This window comes from Neoarius graeffei, chromosome 4 (genome assembly GCF_027579695.1).
Source record: "Neoarius graeffei isolate fNeoGra1 chromosome 4, fNeoGra1.pri, whole genome shotgun sequence".
NCBI classification, from domain to species: domain Eukaryota; kingdom Metazoa; phylum Chordata; class Actinopteri; order Siluriformes; family Ariidae; genus Neoarius; species Neoarius graeffei.
The window spans coordinates 112,073,996-112,096,687 of record NC_083572.1 but is presented as its reverse complement, the minus strand read 5'-3'; the positions used below and the strand labels follow the sequence as shown (position 1 = coordinate 112,096,687).

Genomic DNA, 22,692 nt, shown 5'->3' with positions numbered 1-22,692 from the left:
TCACCTCGAGCGACTCGGCAAAATGGCGGCTGATCGCTTCGTCATCGTAAGTGAGGAAGAATTACAAATGACGAAAGAAAATGCTGTTCCTAAAAGCACTAAAGATGCTCCGAACTTTGGTCTAAAACTATTCAAAGGTAAGGTGGGAGTGTGATTTATTTTATCGATTTCAAAACAAAGAATTTTATGTGACTCGGCGTGGAGAAGTGACATAATTCTGCACCGCAAAGTTATTACATTTACATAATTTTTCATCTCATCTCATTATCTCTAGCCGCTTTATCCTTCTACAGGGTCGCAGGCAAGCTGGAGCCTATCCCAGCTGACTACGGGCGAAAGGCGGGGTACACCCTGGACAAGTCGCCAGGTCATCACAGGGCTGATACATAGACAACCATTCATACCTACGGTCAATTTAGAGTCACCAGTTAACCTAACCTGCATGTCTTTAGACTGTGGGGGAAACCGGAGCACCCGGAGGAAACCCACGTGGACAACATGCAAACTCCACACAGAAAGGCCCTCGCCGGCCCCGGGGCTCAAACCCAGGACCTTCTTGCTGTGAGGCGACAGCGCTAACCACTACACCACCGTGCCGCCCTACATAATTTTTATTTTTTTTTTAATAATCACTCGTGTATTTATACTAAAGCAATTATCTGCCTCAGGCTCAGTGAATATCGGTGAATAATAACTTCATCTCAAATATTATTCACCGATATTCACTTCACCTTCAATGAATAATTGTTAAATATGACATTTTTAACAAAAAATATTTTGAAAAAAAATCTCTTCATTATAAAATGAATTACAGTTGCATTTATCACATCAAAACATAATGGACCTTCCAATATGGCCGACATGTTGATCTAATGTCATAGCTAGCAACTAACGTAATGCTAATGGTGAAAAAATAAAAATTTTAACACCCTGACCACTTACACAAACTAAGAGCATAAAAAAGACCTGTTTTGATTTCAAGTTGTTGATAAAATGTGCAAGGTTTGTATGGCTTTTTTTCTAAAGAAATGCCTGTGGAATCCCCTCAAGCGCCACATAGTATTAGTGGAGTTACAAATCGCCGCTTTAATGTGATCCTATATCATCATGAGGTTAATTAGCAGTTGCTAATGACCTCAACATCACACACTGAACCACTGCAAGCACAAAATACAGTCAGTCATTTTATTATGTTTGATTTGAGTTCATCAATAACATCATTCTTTAATCCAGACCCCAAAAAGGACATAATGTTTTATATTAAAGGTGCAGTTTGTAATATTTTGTGGTTCTTTAATAATCCTCTAGTTTTACAGGGACATTTTAAAACAGTGGTTCAGAATGTTTGGCTTACCGCGCATGTTGCTAGTTTATTCATTTCAGGTTTGTTTACTTTTTTCTGGCCCTGAAATTAGTTCCTCCTTTAGCTGATTCACTTCACAGGCTGAATATTACATATTGTATCTTTAAAGACAATCTGCTCAGTCAAACAGCTCATCTAGGATGACTAACACACAAAAACCTTGTTTAAATATCATTCCCATCCCGTGATTTTACACGTAACGTTTTCAAAAGTTATTCTTTGTAACTCTGTCGCAACACGTCCGTCCACGTACTGAACAGAATTAATCACACAGAAATGAAGGCATGAGTGCTCTGACGTCAACATCACCGACTGCAGCTTGAAATAAATTCATTAAAACTTATCATCTTCGTCGTCTTAAAGGAGCTTTCTGTAATATTTAGCGCACTCTTATGCCTTAGTGGTGAATTGCATTTGCAGTGAAAATATTAATAAGTGTTCAGTGTTAAGCAGTTCTGTTCAAGCTGGAGGCGGAGCTAATTTACGTGCTGAAGTGAGATTCGTTGTGTAGTCATGTGACCTCAATATGGCATGTTTTTTGTTGCTGTATCTTTAAATAGATATCAAAAATGTCAACAATCTCATGTCAGTAATCCATTCAGCTGCCCACTGTGCACCAATAAATCACCGTTAAAAACAAAATGATTTTATTTTGGGTTTTTTCATTAACATTAGGTTCAAAAACATTCCCTGAATTAAAAAATGTGGCAGAAATAGCTGAGTCACAGTGTTGTACTGTAATTTAAGTAACCACACACACACATACACACAGACTTAATATACTGAAATTAAACAGCATTGAATTTTAACTGTCACCTCTTCCGAGGATGAAAAAAACATGTCCTTCAGCACAAACGGCAAAATAAAACCATCACACTCTTCCCTGAAATGACGCCTAAGCAACACGGATATCAAATATAATGAACATAAGTTATTTAAATAAAGTCGATTAGGTTTGGACTCATGTATAAATCTGATATAATGATTTTTATATTATTTTTTAATGGTTGCTTGTATCAAGTTGTTTATGTGGCATGTACACTGTCTTTGTTAAAAAAAAAAGAAAGACAATAATAATAATAATAATAATGGGCGGCACGGTGGTGTAGTGGTTAGCACTGTCGCCTCACAGCAAGAAGGTCCGGGTTCGAGCCCCGTGGCCGGCGAGGGCCTTTCTGTGCGGAGTTTGCATGTTCTCCCCGTGGCCGCGTGGGTTTCCTCCGGGTGCTCCGGTTTCCCCCACAGTCCAAAGACATGCAGGTTAGGTTAACTGGTGACTCTAAATTGAGCGTAGGTGTGAATGTGAGTGTGAATGGTTGTCTGTGTCTATGTGTCAGCCCTGTGATGACCTGGCGACTTGTCCAGGGTGTACCCCGCCTTTCACCCGTAGTCAGCTGGGATAGGCTCCAGCTTGCCTGCGACCCTGTAGAAGGATAAAGCAGCTAGAGATAATGAGATAATAATAATAATAGAAAAAGAAGAACAATTTCCATTTATATAGCAAAATTTAAACACTAAATTAAACTACAACTTTCTCAATCATTATACTGTATTTCTACCATTGGCAAACATTTTTATTTCAAAATCATTTGATTGTCTAATTACATTATTATTATTATTTTTAATTTAAATGTTAAACACTTACATCAGACTTACAAACATCTGCAAATCGATTTTATTGTCTTATTAAAAGCTTCAGATTTGGGGGCGGAGCTACATATAACCTCAACTTGTGATGTCACTAAATCACACGCTCAAAGGGTTTTGGGACCAATCACATCCGACATGCAAATGATCAGAAAATGGTTATATCATACAGTAACTGGAAATATTTGATTGCTACGATATCGAGCTAATTAGCATGCTAATTAAGATCATGTTCATGATGAGTAGGGTTGAGTACCGAGGCGTACTAACACCTTCTGCGCGCTTCGGCAGCGCATTGATACGGAGCTCAGATATCAATGCGCTGCCAAAGCGCGCAGAAGGTGTTAGTACGCCTGTCATTATAGTGCGGACTTTCCATAGCATAGAAAATCGCTACGTTTCAATTTGTGTAACTGAACTTGTTTCATATCACTGGTCATATAAACCTGTGTAAACAGGAAAAACGCGGAAGAGTTTGGTCGCATCTAACTACAGCCCCAAAAAATACCATTGGCCATACTGAGCCTAGCTACATTGCTAACAGGAGTGACAGCGCGTCTGACTGCGTCTGACTGACTGGGAGGTCGCGCAAAGCTCGGATAGGTACGGAGCAGCTCGTCTCAATTCAGATAAGAGCATATTTCATTATGGAAGTACGGTGGACTGTTCCTTTAAAGCTTGTTGAAGCTAATCTTTCAGAAATGCAGGTCACCAGAGCTTCATAGGGATGGCAAAAGTAAGGGAGCGTCTACAAACTGCATGACCTGGGCAACTGTGTCAGATTGTACCAAGATTATAGTCGTCTACATTGCAAGATATGTAACGTATGGCAGCGTGAGGAGACAGTGTGGAGTCAGTACAGTAGTGTGCAAGAGTCACTACAAGTACAATATTACACAAAAGTCTGACAGAAGAAGTACAGTCATAAAATCATAATATATACATATAAAAAAAAAAAGAATCACTAAAAATCCAGAAATTGAGATTTCCACACATGATGATTGTAGTAGTGGGGTGTACGACTCGGTAGAAGTGTGATATTACATTACACACTGCACCCGCACTATAACAAACTATTTTACTACGAACTTTTGTATATAACGAATTAAGTTTGTGTCCCCCACTTTTACTGACGATGAGCCAGAGTCTTAAAAAAGCCATCAATGAGCCATGCACTCCTCTTCCCCCAGAGATAAACTCACTCGATGTTTTTTGTTTTCCGCACCATTCTGTGTAAACTCTAGAGACTGTTGTGTGTGAAAACCCCAGGAGATCAGCAGTTTCTGAAATACTCAAACCAAAAATACCCATCTGGCTCAAACCAACACCCATACCACAGTGAAAGAAAGAAAGTCACACTTCACTGTGAGATCACAATTTTCCCCATTCTGATGTTTGAACATTGTGAACATTAACTGAAGCTCTTGATTTGTATCTCTGTGATTTGATGTACCAAGCGATCGACTGATTAGAGAACTGCAGAAAACAGCAGGTGGATGTACAGTGTCTTGCAAGAGTATTCATCCTGTTTTGTCGCATTACAAGCTGAAATTAAAATGGATTTTTGGAGGGTTAGCACCATTTGATTTACACCTCATGCCGACCACTTTAAAGGTGAAAATTGTTGTTTTATTGTGACACAAACAATAATTAAGATGAAAAAACAGAAATCTGGGATGTGCATAAGTATTCACCCCCTTTTGTATGAAACCCCTGAATAAGAGCTGGTCCAACCAATTCACTTCATAAGTCACACAATTAGTTGATTAAGATCCACCTGTGTGCAATCAAAGTGTCACATGATGTCTGTATAAATCAGCCTGTTCTGGAAGGACCCTGACTCTGCAACACTACTAAGCAAGCAACATGAAAACCAAGGAGCCTCCAAACAGGTCAGAGACAAAGTTGTGGAGAAGTATAGATCAGGGTTGGGTTATAAAAAATATATTCCAAACTTTGAATATCCCACAGAGCTCCATTAAACCCATTATAGCAAAATGGAAAGAATATGGCACCACTACAAACCTGACAAGTGAAGGCCCCGCCCACCAAAACTCACAGACCGGGCAAGGAGGGCATTAATCAGAGATGCAACAAAGACACCAATGATAACACTGAAGGAGCTGCAAAGATCCACAGCGGAGATGGGAGTATCTGTCCATAGGACCACTTTAAGCTGTACATTCCATAGAGTGGGTGGGGCTTTATGGAAGAGTGGCCAGAAAAAAAGCCATTGCTTAAGAAAACACGTTTGGAGTTTGCCCAACAGCATGTGGCAGACTCCCCAAACACATGGAAGAAGATTCTCTGGTCAAATGAGACTAAAATTGATCTTTTTGGCCATCATGGGAAACGCCATATGTGGCGCAAACCCAACACCCTGAGAACACCATTCCTACAGTGAAGCATGGTGGTGGCAGCATCATGCTGTGGGGATGTTTTTCATCTGCAGGGACAGGAAAGCTGGTCAGGACTGAAGGAAAGATGGATGGCACTAAATACAGGGCAATTCTGGAGGAAAACCTGTTTGAGTCAGCCAGAGGTTTGAGACTGGGATGAAGGTTCACGTTCCAGCAGGACAATCACCCTAAACATACTGCTAAAGCTACACTGGAGTGGTTTAAAGGGAAACATTTAAAGGTCTTGGAATGGCCTAATCAAAGCCCAGACCTCAATCCAATTGAGAATCTGTGGCATAACTTGAAGATTGCTGTACACCAACACAACCCATCTAACTTGAAGGAGTTGGAGCAGTTTTGCCTTGAGGAACGGGCAAAAATCCCAGTGGCCAGATGTGCGAAGCTAATAGAGACATACCCCAAGAGACTTTCAGCTGGAATTGCAGCAAAAGGTGGCTCTACAAAGTATTGACTTTGGGGGGTGAATACCTATGCACACTCCAGATTTCTGTTTTCTTTTTTTTAATCTTAAATATTTTTTGTGTCACAGTAAAACAACAATTTTCACCTTTAAAGTGGTTGGCATGTTGTATAAATCAAATGGTGCTAACCCTCCAAAAATCCATTTTCATTCTAGCTTGTAATGCAACAAAACAGGACAAACACCAAGGGGGGTGAATACTTTTGCAAGACACTGTATGTATGGGTGTTCCTAATAAAGTGGCCAGTGAGTGTATATTATTAATGATTAATGAGTGATTGCACGTATAAACTCATTGTGCCACATAAAATCCAGGGTTAGTCTGAGCCAGTGCAGCAAAATGATTTTTTTAATTGAAATGAAACTCAACAAACCTTTTTATTCGCATCACTCCATTCTTTCTAATAAAGACAACTCAGTTGAATAAAATATTATCAGTTTATTAAAATATTTGATCTCCGGTCCTCCAAAACAAACATTACAGGTAACGTGAGCATCACCGCACCTCATGTGGCATCGCTAGTTAACATTACACCCGTGTTGAGTGTAGTCAACTGGGATAGGTTCCAGCTCGTCCGCGACCCTGTACAGAATAAGCAGTTATGGATGATGGAGGGATGTTTTTTCGTTCATTTTGTGGCTTTTTTTTTGCATATCTGTTCAGGCGGCATTTTAAAAATATCATTTTATCACTAGTATCGGAAAAATCTCAAACGATACCCAGTCCTAGTGATGGGTATACTGTGGTTATCATGGTAATGCTGAAATATGATGGCCGATAATACCTGGCGTGAGCTAGCACACAAACTACACGCGATGTGACTGACTTGTCACTTGCTAGCGTTAATATAGCAATGTTTCTACACTATTTTTTAGTATTTCTAATAATTAATAATCTAATCTCATCTCATTATCTGTAGCCGCTTTATCCTGTTCTACAGGGTCGCAGGCAAGCTGGAGCCTATCCCAGCTGACTACGGGCGAAAGGCGGGGTTCACCCTGGACAAGTCGCCAGGTCATCACAGGGCTGACACATATGGCCCTTTTCCACTACCCTTTTTCAGCTCACTTCAGCTCGCTTCAGCTCACTTCAGCCCGACACGGCTCGCGTTTCGACTACCAAAAAACAGCACGACTCAGCTCGCTTCAGCCCTGCTTAGCCCCCAAAACTCGCACGGTTTTGGAGTGGGGCTGAAGCGAGCCAAGCCGTGCCGAGTGAGGCTGGGGGCGTGAGCAGACACTCCCCTGTGCACTGATTGGTGAGGAGTGTCCTCACATGCCCACACACGCCCCGCGAGCGCGCTGGGATCTGTAAACACCGTAAACCCGGAAGAAGAATAATTACGAATTACGAGAATTATGAAGCCTTATGCGCCTCGCCTCATCTATACGCTCTTGCCAGTATCTGTTGGAGTTGTCGGTGACAACAACCCACAGCACCAAGACCAGCAACACTAACGACTCCATGTCCTCCATGTTTATTGTTTACTATTCGGGTTGTGAGACTACCGCTTAAAAGATCATTGATGTCACTGTTTGCGCTGCTTAACGACATCACGTGACGTCCACCCACTTTCGCTAACTCCACCCAATGTGTCCACCCACTTCCAGCCAGCACGGTTCAGCGCGGTTGTAGTCGAAATGCAACTCCAACAGCCCCACTCAGCCCGACTCAGCACGGCACGGCTCAGCCCAACTCAGCCGCGTTTGTAGTGGAAAACCGGCAATAGACACAGACAACCATTCACACTCACATTCACACCTACGGTCAATTTAGAGTCACCAGTTAACCTAACCTGCATGTCTTTGGACTGTGGGGGAAACCGGAGCACCCGGAGGAAACCCACGCGGACACGGGGAGAACATGCAAACTCCGCACAGAAAGGCCCTCGCCAGCCACGGGGCTCGAACCCAGAACCTTCTTGCTGTGAGGCGACAGCGCTAACCACTACACCACCATGCCGCCATAATTAATAATGCAATAAGCTATTTATTATCATATATAAAGTATTTACAAGTTTAAAACGACGTGTTTAGGGGTCGGAATGATTCGAGTAATAATAGGTGTCCCGGGATCATAAACACAGCCATACACGCCTCCAGACAATCGCACACATTCTCTCTCTCACACACACACACACACACACACACACACATTGGTGAGTGGTGGACAGATGGAAACAGGATAACAGAAAGTGCCTCCCCTCCCCCCTCATACACAATACCAACTCGTAGCTCGCTGCACGCCTCAGCGTGGCCTCTTCCTCTCATTCCAACACATCAGGCCTTTCTGTTTTTTTTTTCTCTTCCCTTCACCTCGTGCTCTGACATTCACACCAAACTGAGCAGCTCTGCCCTTGGCGTTACCCCACCACACACACACACACACACACACACACACACACGTGTGTGTGTGTGTGTGTGTGTGTGTGTGTGTGTGTGTGTAAATATATATATATATATATATATATGCATACACACACACACACATATGTACATAAATTCATGCTTGGATGCATGTAAGCAATTTTCTTCTTTGATCCACATCATGGGGCTCATGCAAGGGTACACACACACACACACACACACACTACTAGCCCCCCCCCAAACAGATGCATACATACCTCCTAGCCCCCCCCAAACAGATGCATACCTCCAGGACTGCATTATTGCACAAGGCATGGACACACCCATGTGAAAGAGAAGCCCATCGGTGCACTGACCCACATCAGCACACGTTCAAAACATCCCCTTAGGGTTGCCAGATCTGCTTAAAAACAACACAATTCTCAACATCTAAACTCAAAATGTGTCCTATTAATAAAGAACAACTCAGATACGGTGCGCTGTCATATTTATACACAAGGGGCGTGGTCAGATTTACTGTATGCTCTGTTATAGAAAAATAACCCACAAAGGTTTGGTGTGATGAAGCGGAGTTACTGTTACCGCACTGAAGTTGATTGTTTTCCTATAACAGCATGTCCCTAAGTCTTTTATTCCTCTTACATTGTGGGGGATTTCCTGCAATTACAATATTTACTGTATATATAGTGTTAAACAATAATGGCATACTTTCTGTCCGTTTATATTTACATTTAAAGTCAGTTCCCGTTTTCACTTATCGCAACACACACACACACACACACACACACACACACACACACACACACACACACACACACACACACACACACACACAGAGTATGTTTTATTCCTTATTTAATGCATTTGGTAGTCATAGAGATGATGATAAACCTAACATTTAGTGTATTGCTTTTGTGATGCAGATCTGGCAACTCAGTGTTTAATCTACTCGTATAACAATGGTGGATTTATTATTTTACACAAAAGGTCAGTTTGATGAGTCTGTTGTGTCAGAAATTTGTAGGATTTTATCAGAAAAAGAATGTGTACTGTTACACAGATGCTGCAGGTGAAAACTGGGCTGCAGTGTAAGGGTTGTATCTCACTGGGCTGCGACAGCTTGAGACAAATATTGCGAACGTCATTCGTGAGAGAGTTTCAAAAGTGTCTTGAAACATTGGCGGGGCTTCTCAATTTCCTTGCATGAGTCACAAAGTGTCACTCCTTCGCTGCTGAAATTTTGAACACGTTCAAAAAATTTGCGCGACAAAATTTCTCTCAAAATAGCCGCAAATGCGTCGCTGGTGTTGCAAAGCCGTCGCGGACCCATCTCAAGTCAGTTTCCATGAGACAGGAAGTGTGATTTGAGACAGGAAGTGTGACCCAATATCTCACTGGGCTGTGACAGCCTGCGGCTAGTTGAAGACACAACAATTGCAGTAAAATATGCGAATATCAATTCAGTGTGATTCCAAGTGAAAATTATCACTAATTCTCATATTTTATCGCAAATGTTGTGTCTCCAACTAGTCGCAGGCTGTTGCAGCCCAGTGAGATACTGGCTTAAGAGGAATAAAACAGTTGGGGAATATCAACTTCAGAAATAATTATCTTCAGGGAGGGTGGAAACAGAGGAACCCTGCTTCATCACACCACTCCAGTGTGTTTTTATTCCTTTCGCATGCATTATTCAGCAAGTGGGAGGTCAGAACTCTGAATTAGATCATTTTCCATGCTGGTGCTGTGAGCAGCCATGTTGATTTGAAGTCACTTACAGAACTCAGGTTTGGTTGTTATTATTATTATTATTATTATTATTATTATTATTATTATTAAGCCATCCATCCATTATCTATCCCACTTATCCATCAGAATCGGGGGTGAAGCTGGAGCTTCAGGTGGTGGTGGGGGGTGTTTCACCCTGAGGCAGCAGGTCACCAATCTATCACAGGGCTACACAGAGACGACCAACGATCACATTCACACCTCTGGGGGATTTAAAGCATCCTGTTGACTGAATCCATGTCTTTGGACTGTTGGAGGAAACCCACACAGGCACGAGGAGAACATGCAAACTCCACACAGAGTTGACCATGAGATTCAAACTCAGAACCTTCTTACTGTGAGGTGACAGTGATATCCCCTGCAATCATATTATTATTATTATTATTATTATTATTATTATCTCATCTCATCTCATTATCTCTAGCCGCTTTATCCCTCTACAGGGTCGCAGGCAAGCTGGAGCCTATCCCAGCTGACTACGGGCGAAAGGCGGGGTACACCCTGGACAAGTCGCCAGGTCATCACAGGGCTTATTATTATTATTATTATTATTATTATTATTATTATTATTGGAACTTTCTCAGCTTTGATAGGCATTACTCATTTGTTCATATACTGAGAGAAAGTTATAACTAATATCCGTAGGCCTCGAGCACATTTCCAAAGATTTTTGCAGAATTCAGTGATGCAGCTTACTGCAGGATTTCTATCTTTATTGTGATGCCAATCTTCTCCAAATGTTTGGCGAGGTTATTGGCCACCATGCCTAGCAGGCCAACAACCACTGGGACAACACACGTCCTGATGTCCCACAGACGTGCCATGTCTCCTCTGAGATCCTGCTACTTTTCAGCCTTTTCTCTCTCCTTGTATTATTATTATTATCATCTCATTATCTGTAGCCGCTTTATCCTGTTCTACAGGGTCGCAGGCAAGCTGGATCCTATCCCAGCTGACTACGGGCGAAAGGCGGGGTACACCCTGGACAAGTTGCCAGGTCATCACAGGGCTGACACATAGACACAGACAACCATTCACACTCACATTCACACCTACGCTCAATTTAGAGTCACCAGTTAACCTAACCTGCATGTCTTTGGACTGTGGGGGAAACCGGAGCACCCGGAGGAAACCCACGTGGACACGGGGAGAACATGCAAACTCCACACAGAAAGGCCCTCGCTGGCCACGGGGCTCGAACCCGGACCTTCTTGCTGTGAGGTGACAGCGCTAACCACTACACCACCGTGCCACCTATTATTATTATTATTATTATTATTATTATTATTATAGCACCATGCTGTGATTTCCATTTCTATCTAATTACAGTACTAGTGATTCTGGATGAAGTGAATAATCGAATGTACACAGTGTGTATAAACAGGACAGTTGAGTGAGGCTTGAGGTGAGGAGAATCCGCGGATCTGGCAACCGGATATCCCGTGACTCCCACATGTTTATTAAACTTATTTATTTATTTATTTATTTGTTTATTATTTATGCTGTATATTGATATATTACACCGAATCCTAAAGCGAAAACCTTTGGTTTCTCCCCAGAGTCCGCAAATAATAATAATAATAATAATAATAATAATAATAATAATAATAATAATAAACAAAAACGCTTATTTATTTTATTAGGTTTTAATTAATTAATTTTTCGGTTTCTCACGCGGACAGCGCGAGTTGTTTACCTCTTCACTGCGTGACGTCACGACACACCCCTTGTGTGTATATATGTGTGTGAGTGTGTGAGACAGAGTGTGTGTATGTGTGTGTGAGAGTGTGTATGTGTGTGTGTGAGAGAGTGTGTGTATGTGTGTGTGTAGGGGGAGTGTGTATGTGTGTGAGAGAGTGTGTGTGTGTGTGTGTGTGAGAGAGAGAGTGTGTGTGTAGGGGGAGTGTGTGTGTGTGTGTGTGTGTAGGGGGAGTGTGTGTGTGTGTGTGTGTGTGTGTGTGTGTGTGTGTGTGTGTGTGTGTGTGTGTGTGACAGTGTGTGTGTGTGACAGTGTGTAGGGGGAGTGTGTGTGTGTAGGGGGAGTGTGTGTGTGACAGTGTGTAGGGGGAGTGTGTGTGAGAGAGAGAGTGTGTGTGTGTAGGGGGAGTGTGTGTGAGAGAGAGAGTGTGTGTGTGTAGGGGGAGTGTGTGTGTGTGACAGTGTGTAGGGGGAGTGTGTGTGTGTGTGTGTGTGTGTGTAGGGGGAGTGTGTGTGTGTGTGACAGTGTGTAGGGGGAGTGTGTGTGTGTAGGGGGAGTGTGTGTGTGTGTGTGTGTGTGTAGGGGGAGTGTGTGTGACAGTGTGTAGGGGAGTGTGTGTGTGTAGGGGGAGTGTGTGTGTGTAGGGGGAGTGTGTGTGTGTGTGTGTGTGTAGGGGGAGTGTGTGTGACAGTGTGTAGGGGAGTGTGTGTGTGTAGGGGGAGTGTGTGTGTGTGTGTGTGTGTGTAGGGGGAGTGTGTGTGTGTGTGTGTGTGTGTGTGTGTAGGGGGAGTGTGTGTGTGTGTGACAGTGTGTAGGGGGAGTGTGTGTGTGTAGGGGGAGTGTGTGTGTGTGTGTGTGTGTAGGGGGAGTGTGTGTGACAGTGTGTAGGGGAGTGTGTGTGTGTAGGGGGAGTGTGTGTGTGTGTGTGTGTAGGGGGAGTGTGTGTGTGTGTGTGTGTGTGTAGGGGGAGTGTGTGTGTGTGTGACAGTGTGTAGGGGGAGTGTGTGTGTGTAGGGGGAGTGTGTGTGTGTGTGTGTGTGTGTGTGTAGGGGGAGTGTGTGTGTGTAGGGGGAGTGTGTGTGTGTGTGTGTGTGTAGGGGGAGTGTGTGTGACAGTGTGTAGGGGAGTGTGTGTGTGTAGGGGGAGTGTGTGTGTGTAGGGGGAGTGTGTGTGTGTGTGTGTAGGGGGAGTGTGTGTGACAGTGTGTAGGGGAGTGTGTGTGTGTAGGGGAGTGTGTGTGTGTAGGGGGAGTGTGTGTGTGTGTGTGTAGGGGGAGTGTGTGTGACAGTGTGTAGGGGAGTGTGTGTGTGTAGGGGAGTGTGTGTGTGTAGGGGGAGTGTGTGTGTGTGTGTGTAGGGGGAGTGTGTGTGACAGTGTGTAGGGGAGTGTGTGTGTGTAGGGGGAGTGTGTGTGACAGTGTGTAGGGGAGTGTGTGTGTGTAGGGGGAGTGTGTGTGTGTAGGGGGAGTGTGTGTGTGTGTGTGTGTGTAGGGGGAGTGTGTGTGACAGTGTGTAGGGGAGTGTGTGTGTGTAGGGGGAGTGGTCCCAAACATAGGTACGTGAGTGAGCAGTGCGCGTGATGTGTCGCACTTGATCCTATAATAATAATAATAATAATAATAATAATAATAATAATAATAATCCAAACACACAGCACACAGGAGCGCGCGCTTGGGCCGGTTATAGTGCGCGCGGGAGCCGGAAGGCGGGGCTTCATCCCAGCCGAGCCCCTCCCTCTCTCTCACCGGGGTCCGAGTTCAGCGCGCGCGCGTGTGAATGCGGGCTCAGAGTGCATCCGGAAAGAAGGGGCGCGCGCTGTTTTATTTTATGTCGCGAGAAGGAAGCAAAGCAGAGCTCGGGGAGCGCGCGCAGCGCAGTGTGTGTGTCCGCGCGCCAACTTCTCGCCGTAGGAATGAGATAAACACACACGCGCGCGCGCGCACGGTTACTGGAGAAAAAAGAGGATAAAAGTTTGAGGGAAGCGGAGAGAGAGAGAGAGAGAGAGAGAGAGAGAGAGAAGCCCTGCCCAGCGCACAGAGAGACAGAGCACGGTACGGAACCGAACCGAACCGGACTGGACTAAAGTGGAGGCACGAGACAGGAACAACAGGGCGACTGCACACACACACACACACTGATCAACAAACTCTAAATAATAATAATAATAATAATAATAATAATAATAATAATCCTGTTTGAGTGCGCGCGCGTGTCGCTCATTATTGCGCTGAATTTCACAGCACGCGCTGAGTGGTGTCCGAACTTCACCATCAACACGAGGAACTTCCACACTGTCACACTACCGGGGGGAAGGGGGGGGGGTTACACTACCGGGGTTACACTACCGGGGGGAAGGGGGGGGGTTACACTACCGGGGTTACACTACCGGAGGGAAGGGGGGGGGTTACACTACCGGGGGGTTACACTACCGGGGTTACACTACCGGGGGGGTTACACTACCGGGGGGTTACACAACCGGGGGGTTACACTACCGGGGGGTTACACTACCGGGGGGAAGGGGGGGGGGTTACACTACCGGGGGGTTACACTACCGGGGTTACACTACCGGGGGGTTACACTACCGGGGCAAGGGGGGGTTACACTACCGGGGGGTTACACTACCGGGGCGAGGGGGGGTTACACTACCGGGGGGGGTTACACTACCGGGGTTACACTACCGGGGGGTTTTACACTACCGGGGGGTTACACTACCGGGGTTACACTACCGGGGGGAGGGGGGGTTACACTACTGGGGGGTTACACTACCGGGGCGAGGGGGGGTTACACTACCGGGGGGTTACACTACCAGGGGGGTTACACTACCGGGGTTACACTACTGGGGGGTTACACTACCGGGGGGAGGGGGGGTACATTAAGGCGTGTGCACGCGGGAAAGAGAGAGAGAGAGACTTCACGGAAACGAGAGAAGCGCGCACGCACAAAGTGATGTGAAAAGGAATGCAAAAGAACTCGGGTAAGAATGCAAGTGTGTGTGGGTGAGAGAGAGAGAGAGAGCACTGCAGCTTCCTGCAGCCATTTGCAGCTGCGACATCATATAGGTCTCTCTCACACTCTCTCTCACACTCTCTCTTTCTCTCACTCACACTCTCTCACTCTCTCTTTTTCTCACTCTCTCACACTCTCTCCCTCTTTCTTTCACTCTTTCTCTCACTCTCTTTCACTCTCTCACACTTTCACACTCTCTCACACTCTCACTCTTTTTCTCTCACTCTCTCTCTCACACTCTCTTCTCTCACTCTCTCACACTCTCCCTGTCTTTCTCTCACTCTCTCACATTCTCTCTCCTCTCTCTCTCTCTCTCTCTCTCTCTCTCTCTCACACTCACTCTCTCTTTTTCTCACTCTCTCACACTCTCCCTCTCTCTTTCTTTCACTCTCTCTCTCTCTGTCTCTCTCCGAACTTCCCTTCTGACAGCTCTGTATTGATGTTGTGTGTTAATCTTGATGAAGCAGTTCAGCCTTCTTTCTCTTACTAAACCCAGACCCGACACTTTTCCCACTGAAATTGCGGCACGGTGGTGTAGTGGTTAGCGCTGTCGCCTCACAGCAAGAAGGTCCGGGTTTGAGCCCCGTGGCCAGCGAGGGCCTTTCTGTGCGGAGTTTGCATGTTCTCCCCGTGTCCGCGTGGGTTTCCTCCGGGTGCTCCGGTTTCCCCCACAGTCCAAAGACATGCAGGTTAGGTTAACTGGTGACTCTAAATTGAGCGTAGGTGTGAATGTGAGTGTGAATGGTTGTCTGTGTCTATGTGTCAGCCCTGTGATGACCTGGCGACTTGTCCAGGGTGAACCCCGCCTTTCGCCCGTAGTCAGCTGGGATAGGCTCCAGCTTGCCTGCGACCCTGTACAGGATAAGCGATTGTGGATGATGGATGGATCACTTGTCAGTCAATGAGACAAAATTTACTCTGTAATTAAATTTTGTTTTTGTTTTTCTGTAAATAATCCTCACATTAAGATGAATTTTATGATCAAAAGAAAACAGACTTCTGACACTTCTGAGACTTCAAAGCAAAAAGCAAAGATTTGTTTTTATTTCCAAGATCTGAACATAAAATAAACACCCCGCCCTACAGACCAAATTAACGTTGATTTCGTGTTAGATGTTTTTTTTATATGATTTAATATAAAATATTTAATATTATTTCTGGACGTAAATACTCCACCGAGGTGGAGGTGATGTATAAAGATCTAAACCCTCGACCCGGTGGAATGTTCAGAGATCTGCTTCGTTATAGCTACAGAAATGAGCTCCTGTCAGACCAAACAGTTAGAAGGGATTTATTGAGAGGAACTACAACTACTGGGGGTCTCCCCAACAACGACACACCTTCAGGGGCTTTCTTTTTTAACCTTCACCAGTTTTGTTGGAGGAGGTTATGTTTTTGTCTCTGTTTGTTTTTGTTTGTTTGTTGTTCCCAGTGTAACTCAAAAAGTATTGAACGGATTTGGTTGAAATTTGGAGGAAAGGTGGGCCATGGGCCAAAGAACAATTGATTGGATTTTGAAGTAAATCCAGATACATAAGTGGATCCAGAAATTATTTGTCTTTTCCCAATGTAACTCAAAAAGCAGTGAACAGATTTGGATGAAATTTGGTGGACAGCTTTAATATTATCTTCGGATGAAATTTTCTGATTTTGATGTTGATAATATGTGACTTGGTGGAGGTATGAACTCTACTGAGTGTCCTTCTAATTCTTGTATTCACACCGTCAGTTGAAGCGCTGAAGTGACGTAACTCTGATTGCTAGCATGACGTTAGCAGATGCATCAAAATCTCACTGTACTTCCTCCATTGCATACATACACTATAAGCCTGGACTTCACTGTCAGTCCATTTGTCTGTGTTTAGCATTTAAAAAAAATGTTAAAAGCTGTTGCTTACATGGCTAACGTTTTAGACATATTTTTAAAAGTGATTCTGCATTTATGAACAGCATGGTGGTGTAGTGGTTAGCACTGTCGCCTCACAGCAAGAAGGTCCGGGTTCGAGCCCCGTGGCTGGCGAGGGCCTTTCTGTGCAGAGTTTGCATGTTCTCCCCGTGTCCGCGTGGGTTTCCTCCAGGTGCTCCGGTTTCCCCCACAGTCCAAAGACATGCAGGTTAGGTTAACTGGGGACTCTAAATTGACCGTAGGTGTGAATGGTTGTTTGTGTCAGCCCTGCGATGATCTGGCGCCTTGTCCAGGGTGTACCCCGCCTCTCAACCATAGTCAGCTGGGATAGGATCCAGCTTGCCTGTGACCCTGTAGAACAGGATAAAGCGGCTACAGATAATGGATGGATGGATTCTGCAGTGGCTCATTTTCAACCAATCACCATATTGCTTACATCACGCACAGTTCCTCTTGTGATGGGAGAGAACCTACCCTGAACCAGGAGCTAAAAAAGTCCCTCATAACAGCATTCTAAGAGCTACAGTGGTCGTCAGTTCCTGCAGTGTGGAGACGCAATAAAGCAGGAGCAGGTCCTCCAGTCTGAAAGCACCTTATGAGATTTATTTACTTGCGAGTTTTCGTTACAAGAGCTGATGTTTATTTCTACATAAAGAACATAATGTAGTCACACTGCTATCAAAAAATGTACATTACACTATTTACGTTTTTCTCGAAATTTTCACAGACCCACAGTACAGAGAGTTTTTAATATGAATATTCAAATAGTATACAAATTATGCAAATATGTGTCATCTTATTGATTGATTGATTGAGTTCATACCTCTGTCAAGCCGCATATTATCACTTGATCCTTGGATAACACTAAAGCTGTCCACCAAATTTCATCCAAATCCGTTCACTACTTTTTGAGTTACGTTGAGAACAAACAAACAGGGGCGAGAACACAACCTCCTCCAACACAGCTGGTGAAGGTAATTAGGAGAGTAGTTTTATTTCCACAAACACAACTCCGCAATGTCCACTGTGTTTAAAGTTAACGTTAACATGGCCTTAAACTGTAAGTGTAGTCAACTTTATTTCCTCTTTATATTTACGTTTTATTGAGCAGGAAAGCGATTGTCCTTATTTTAATCAGTATTGCAGGTTAAATAAGTAAATAATTAGCTTGAATCAATAAACTGTTAGAATTTTTTTTCGAAGTTCAGTAATAATATAAAAACAAGAATGGAGTTAAAATGTAATGTTTGTCTTTCATGATTGGCGAAATGTTTATCAGCTACTTGATCGAGCATTTCTTGATGATGGCGATAAACATTTTACCGATCATTAAAGACAAACATTACATTTTAACTCCATTATTATTATTATCTCATCCGGCCAATAGATGATGAGTTTAAGCCATCATGTGTCGTCTGTTGTCCATCTGATGTCGTCTACATTTCACGAAAATCGCTTCTTCTCTCTCAATTCTTCAGAGATTTTTTGGCAGGAAGGTAGGTCTGCCTGGGGTGCATATAGCTTCTACACAAATTTGCATAATTGCAAGTAATAATGAAGATATGGGGTAATTAATCAATCCCTAACGAGCAGTTTCCACACAGCTCACTTCTTCTCCCTCAATTCTTCACCGATTTTGATTCTTTCTGGAATGAAGGTAGGGGAACCTAGGGTGCATAGAACTTCTACCCAGATTTGCTTCATTACAATTATTAATGAAGTTATGGACTAATTAAGGAAGAGCACATTGGATGCAATTTTTGCTTTAAGAATGTTAATGGAGAAGTACAGAGAAGGCCAGAGAAAGCTACATTGTGTGTTTGTAAACCTGGAGAACGCATACGATAGAGTGCCAAGAGATGAGTTATGGTATTGTATGAGAAAGTGTGGCGTGAATGAGAAGTATATCAGAGCGCAAGACATTTATGAGAACAGTGAAACAGCAGTGAGGTGTGGAGTTGGAACGACTGAATGGTTCAAGGTGAAGGTGGGACTTCATCAAGGATCTGCTTTGAGTCCTTTCTTGTTTGCCATAGTGATGGATAGCTTGATGGATGAAGTGAGGCAAGAGTCACCATGGAACATGATGTTTGCGGATAATATTGTGATATGTGGTGAAAGTAGAAAGGAGGTTGAGTTGGGTTTGGAGAGATGGAGGGATGCATTGGAAGGAAGAGGAATGAAGGTGAGCAGGAGCAAAACAGAATACATGTGCATCAATGAGAATGGGGATGAGAGTGTAGTGAAGATGCAAGGAGCAGACGTAAAGAACGTTGGTGAATTCAAGTACCTGGGGTCAACTGTGCAGGAAAATGGGGGCTGCGATAGTGAGGTGAGAAAGAGAGTGCAGGCAGGGTGGAGCAGTTGGAGAAGGATTTCGGGAGTCATTTGTGATAGGAAAGTCCCAGCAGAAGTGAAAGGTAAGATGTATAAGACAGTAGTGAGACCAGCTGTGATGTATGGATTGGAGACCGTACCCTTAACGAAGAGACAGGAGGCAAAGTTGGAGATGGCGGAGTTGAGGATGTTAAGGTTTGCGATGGGAGGTTGGACAGGATAAGGAACGAGCACATCAGAGGGACAGCACATGTGGAGAGCTTGGGAATTAAGCTAAGAGAGATGAGACTGAGATGGTATGGGCACATCCTGGGAAGGAGAATGTTGAGGATGGAGCTGCCAGGCAAATGAAAACAAGGAAGGCCAAAGAGGAGATACATGGATGTGGTGAGAGAGGACATGAAAGTGGCAGGTGTGGTAGAGAAGGATGCAGAAGACAGGGAGCAATGGAGACGAAAGATCCGCTGTGGCGACCCCTAATCGGGAGCAGCCAGAAGAAGAAGAAGAAGAATGGACTAATTAAGCCTTAATGAGCAGTTCAACAAAAATCACTTCTCGGTCAATTCCTCGCCGTTTTGGATTCTTTCTGGTAAATAGGTCGGTATTCCTTGGGTGGATATCGCTTTTATATATACAGTGGTGCTTGAAAGTTTGTGAACCCTTTAGAATTTTCTATATTTCTGCATAAATATGACCTAAAACATCATCAGATTTTCACACAAGTCCTAAAAGTAGATAAAGAGAAACCAGTTAAACAAATGAGACAAAAATATTCTACTTGGTCATTTATTTATTGAGGAAAATGATCCAATATTACATATCTGTGAGTGGCAAAAGTATGTGAACCTTTGCTTTCAGTATCTGGTGTGACCCCCTTGTGCAGCAATAACTGCAACTAAACGTTTGCGGTAACTGTTGATCAGTCCTGCACACCGGCTTGGAGGAATTTTAGCTCATTCCTCCGTACAGAACAGCTTCAACTCTGGGATGTTGGTGGGTTTCCTCACATGAACTGCTCGCTTCAGGTCCTTCCACAACATTTCCATTGGATTAAGGTCAGGACTTTGACTTGGCCATTCCAAAACATTAACTTTATTCTTCTTTAACCATTCTTTGGTAGAACGACTTGTGTGCTTAGGGTTGTTGTCTTGCTGCATGACCCACCTTCTCTTGAGATTCAGTTCATGGACAGATGTCATGACATTTTCCTTTAGAATTCGCTGGTATAATTCAGAATTCATTGTTCCATCAATGATGGCAAGCCATCCTGGCCCAGATGCAGTAAAACAGGCCCAAACCATGATACTACCACCACCATGTTTCACATATGGGATAAGGTTCTGATGCTGGAATGCAGTGCTTTCCTTTCTCCAAACATAACGCTTCTCATTTAAACCAAAAAGTTCTATTTCGGTCTCATCCATCCACAAAACATTTTTCCAATAACTTTCTGGCTTGTCCACATGATCTTTTGCAAATTGCAGACAAGCAGCAATGTTCTTTTTGGAGAGCAGTGGCTTTCCCCTTGCAACCCTGCCATGCGCACCATTGTTGTTCAGTGTTCTCCTGATGGTGGACTCATGAACCTTAACATTAGCCAATGTGAGAGAGGCCTTCAGTTGCTTAGAAGTTACCCTGGGGTCTTTTGTGACCTCACCAACTATTACACGCCTTGCTCTTGGAGTGATCTTTGCTGGTCGACCACTCCTGGGGAGGGTAACAATGGTCTTGTATTTCCTCCATTTGTACACAATCTGTCTGACTGTGGATTGGTGGAGTCCAAACTCTTTAGAGATGGTTTTGTAACCTTTTCCAGCCTGATGAGCATCAACAATGCTTTTTCTGAGGTCCTCAGAAATCTCCTTTGTTCGTGCCATGATACACTTCCACAAACATGTGTTGTGAAGATCAGACTTTGATAGATCCCTGTTCTTTAAATAAAACAGGGTGCCCACTCACACCTGATTGTCATCCCATTGATTGAAAACACCTGAGTCTAATTTCACCTTTAAATTAACCGCTAATCCTAGAGGTTCACATACTTTTGCCACTCACAGATATGTAATATTGGATCATTTTCCTCAATAAATAAATGACCAAGTATAATATTTTTGTCTCATGTGTTTAACTGGGTTCTCTTTATCTACTTTTAGGACTTGTGTGAAAATCTGATGATGTTTTAGGTCATTTTTATGCAGAAATAGAGAAAATTCTAAAGGGTTCACAAACTTTCAAGCACCACTGTAGCTTGTATATAGTGTATATAGCTTCAACATTTATTGCGCAAGGTGGCCCACTTTAGATCGTTCCTTCTGGACTAGACGGGGCCGGAGTGAGCTACACCGTTATTAACAGTCTCATTATTAGGGCCCGAGCCCTATGGGCGAAGGCCCTATTGTTCTTGTAAGAGTTCACTATTATTAGGGCCCGAGCCCTATGGGCGAAGGCCCTATTGTTCTTGTAAGAGTTCACTATTATTATTCTTCCGTCTTCTTCTTTATTTTTCTCCGCTGTTGGGCCATTTTCGGGGCGCTTGCCATGGGCGAAAACGCACGAAATTTGGCGCCAGTTCCGAGAATTGCCACTGCTACTCAGAACCAGAAGCCCAAACTTGGCCGGGGCTCAGGGCCTCTATAGCGCCCCCTAAGTCGTTGTGATTTTGGCCTCCCGCATTAAGGTGCCTGGGTGCCATGTAGTTTGTAGTAGTGGCATGCCATTTGGTAGGCATATGTATCTCACTAAGCCGGACAAAAATGTAATGCCAATGCATTAGCCACGCCCAACAGGAAGTGAGGTAATTTCACTTTTGTGCGAAATGCATGGCCTCGAAGACGGTGCAACTCCTCCGAGACCGTTCGTACGAATGTCACCAAAATTGATACACATCATCTACAGACATGGCTGACAAAAGTTACTAAATACGTTTCACGTAGGATGAACCGTTCAGAAGTTATACGTCAATCAATTTTCGATGCAAAATTTTACATGCTTAAAAATTCATTACATATCTTCTGATTGCTCAAAACTGCTCATACTTCACACGCAAATCAGTCATTGGGCTTCTGACATGTTACCCAATTTCTGTGATATTTCGCCACTGGGGGCGCTATTTTTGGGCAAAAATTCCAATCTTTACTCAAATTTGGTCAAACTTCACGGCCACCCTCTTTCTACCTCCCATGTCATGTATACCACATTTTGGAAATTTTCGTCCATGGGGGGCGCTGTTTTTGGCCAACGCAATTGCTCCAAAACGGGTTTTTGGTAAATAATTCCATAATGCTTTTCCTTCACACCACTACCTTGTGATAGTACGTTGCTGTTGTAGACACTTATTTTTCCAACTCATCATCGCTCATGTACAGCATAGCGCCACCTACTGACATGGGAAAAACCAAAAAATTTATTCTTCAAAAATCTATATCATCTTCTACTTACTCAATTGTCATCAAACTTCATACGCAAACTCTTCATAGCTCACCTGACATCTACGCCAAATTTTGTGCACTTTCGCCACTGGGGGCGCTATTTTTGGGCAAAAAATCCAACCTTTCCTCAAATTTGGTCAAACTTCACGGCCACCCTCCTCCTGCCTCCCATGTCATGTATACCTCATTTTGGGAATTTTAGTCCATGGGGGCCGCTGTTTTTGGCCGACGCAATTGCTCCAAAACGGGTTTCTGGTAAATTATTCCATAATGCT

General features: G+C 43.8%; 1 protein-coding gene across 1 annotated transcript in view; it reads left to right on the top strand.

Annotated features, from left to right (window-relative positions):
- Positions 1-13,506: 13,506 nt before the first annotated feature.
- The window catches only part of vdrb (vitamin D receptor b), a 93,515-nt gene continuing 84,329 nt past the window's right edge, over positions 13,507-22,692 (top strand). The window contains exon 1 of the mRNA XM_060920200.1: positions 13,507-13,791. The gene's annotated coding sequence lies outside the window, so the exon portion shown is untranslated. The remainder of the gene's footprint in view (positions 13,792-22,692) is intronic.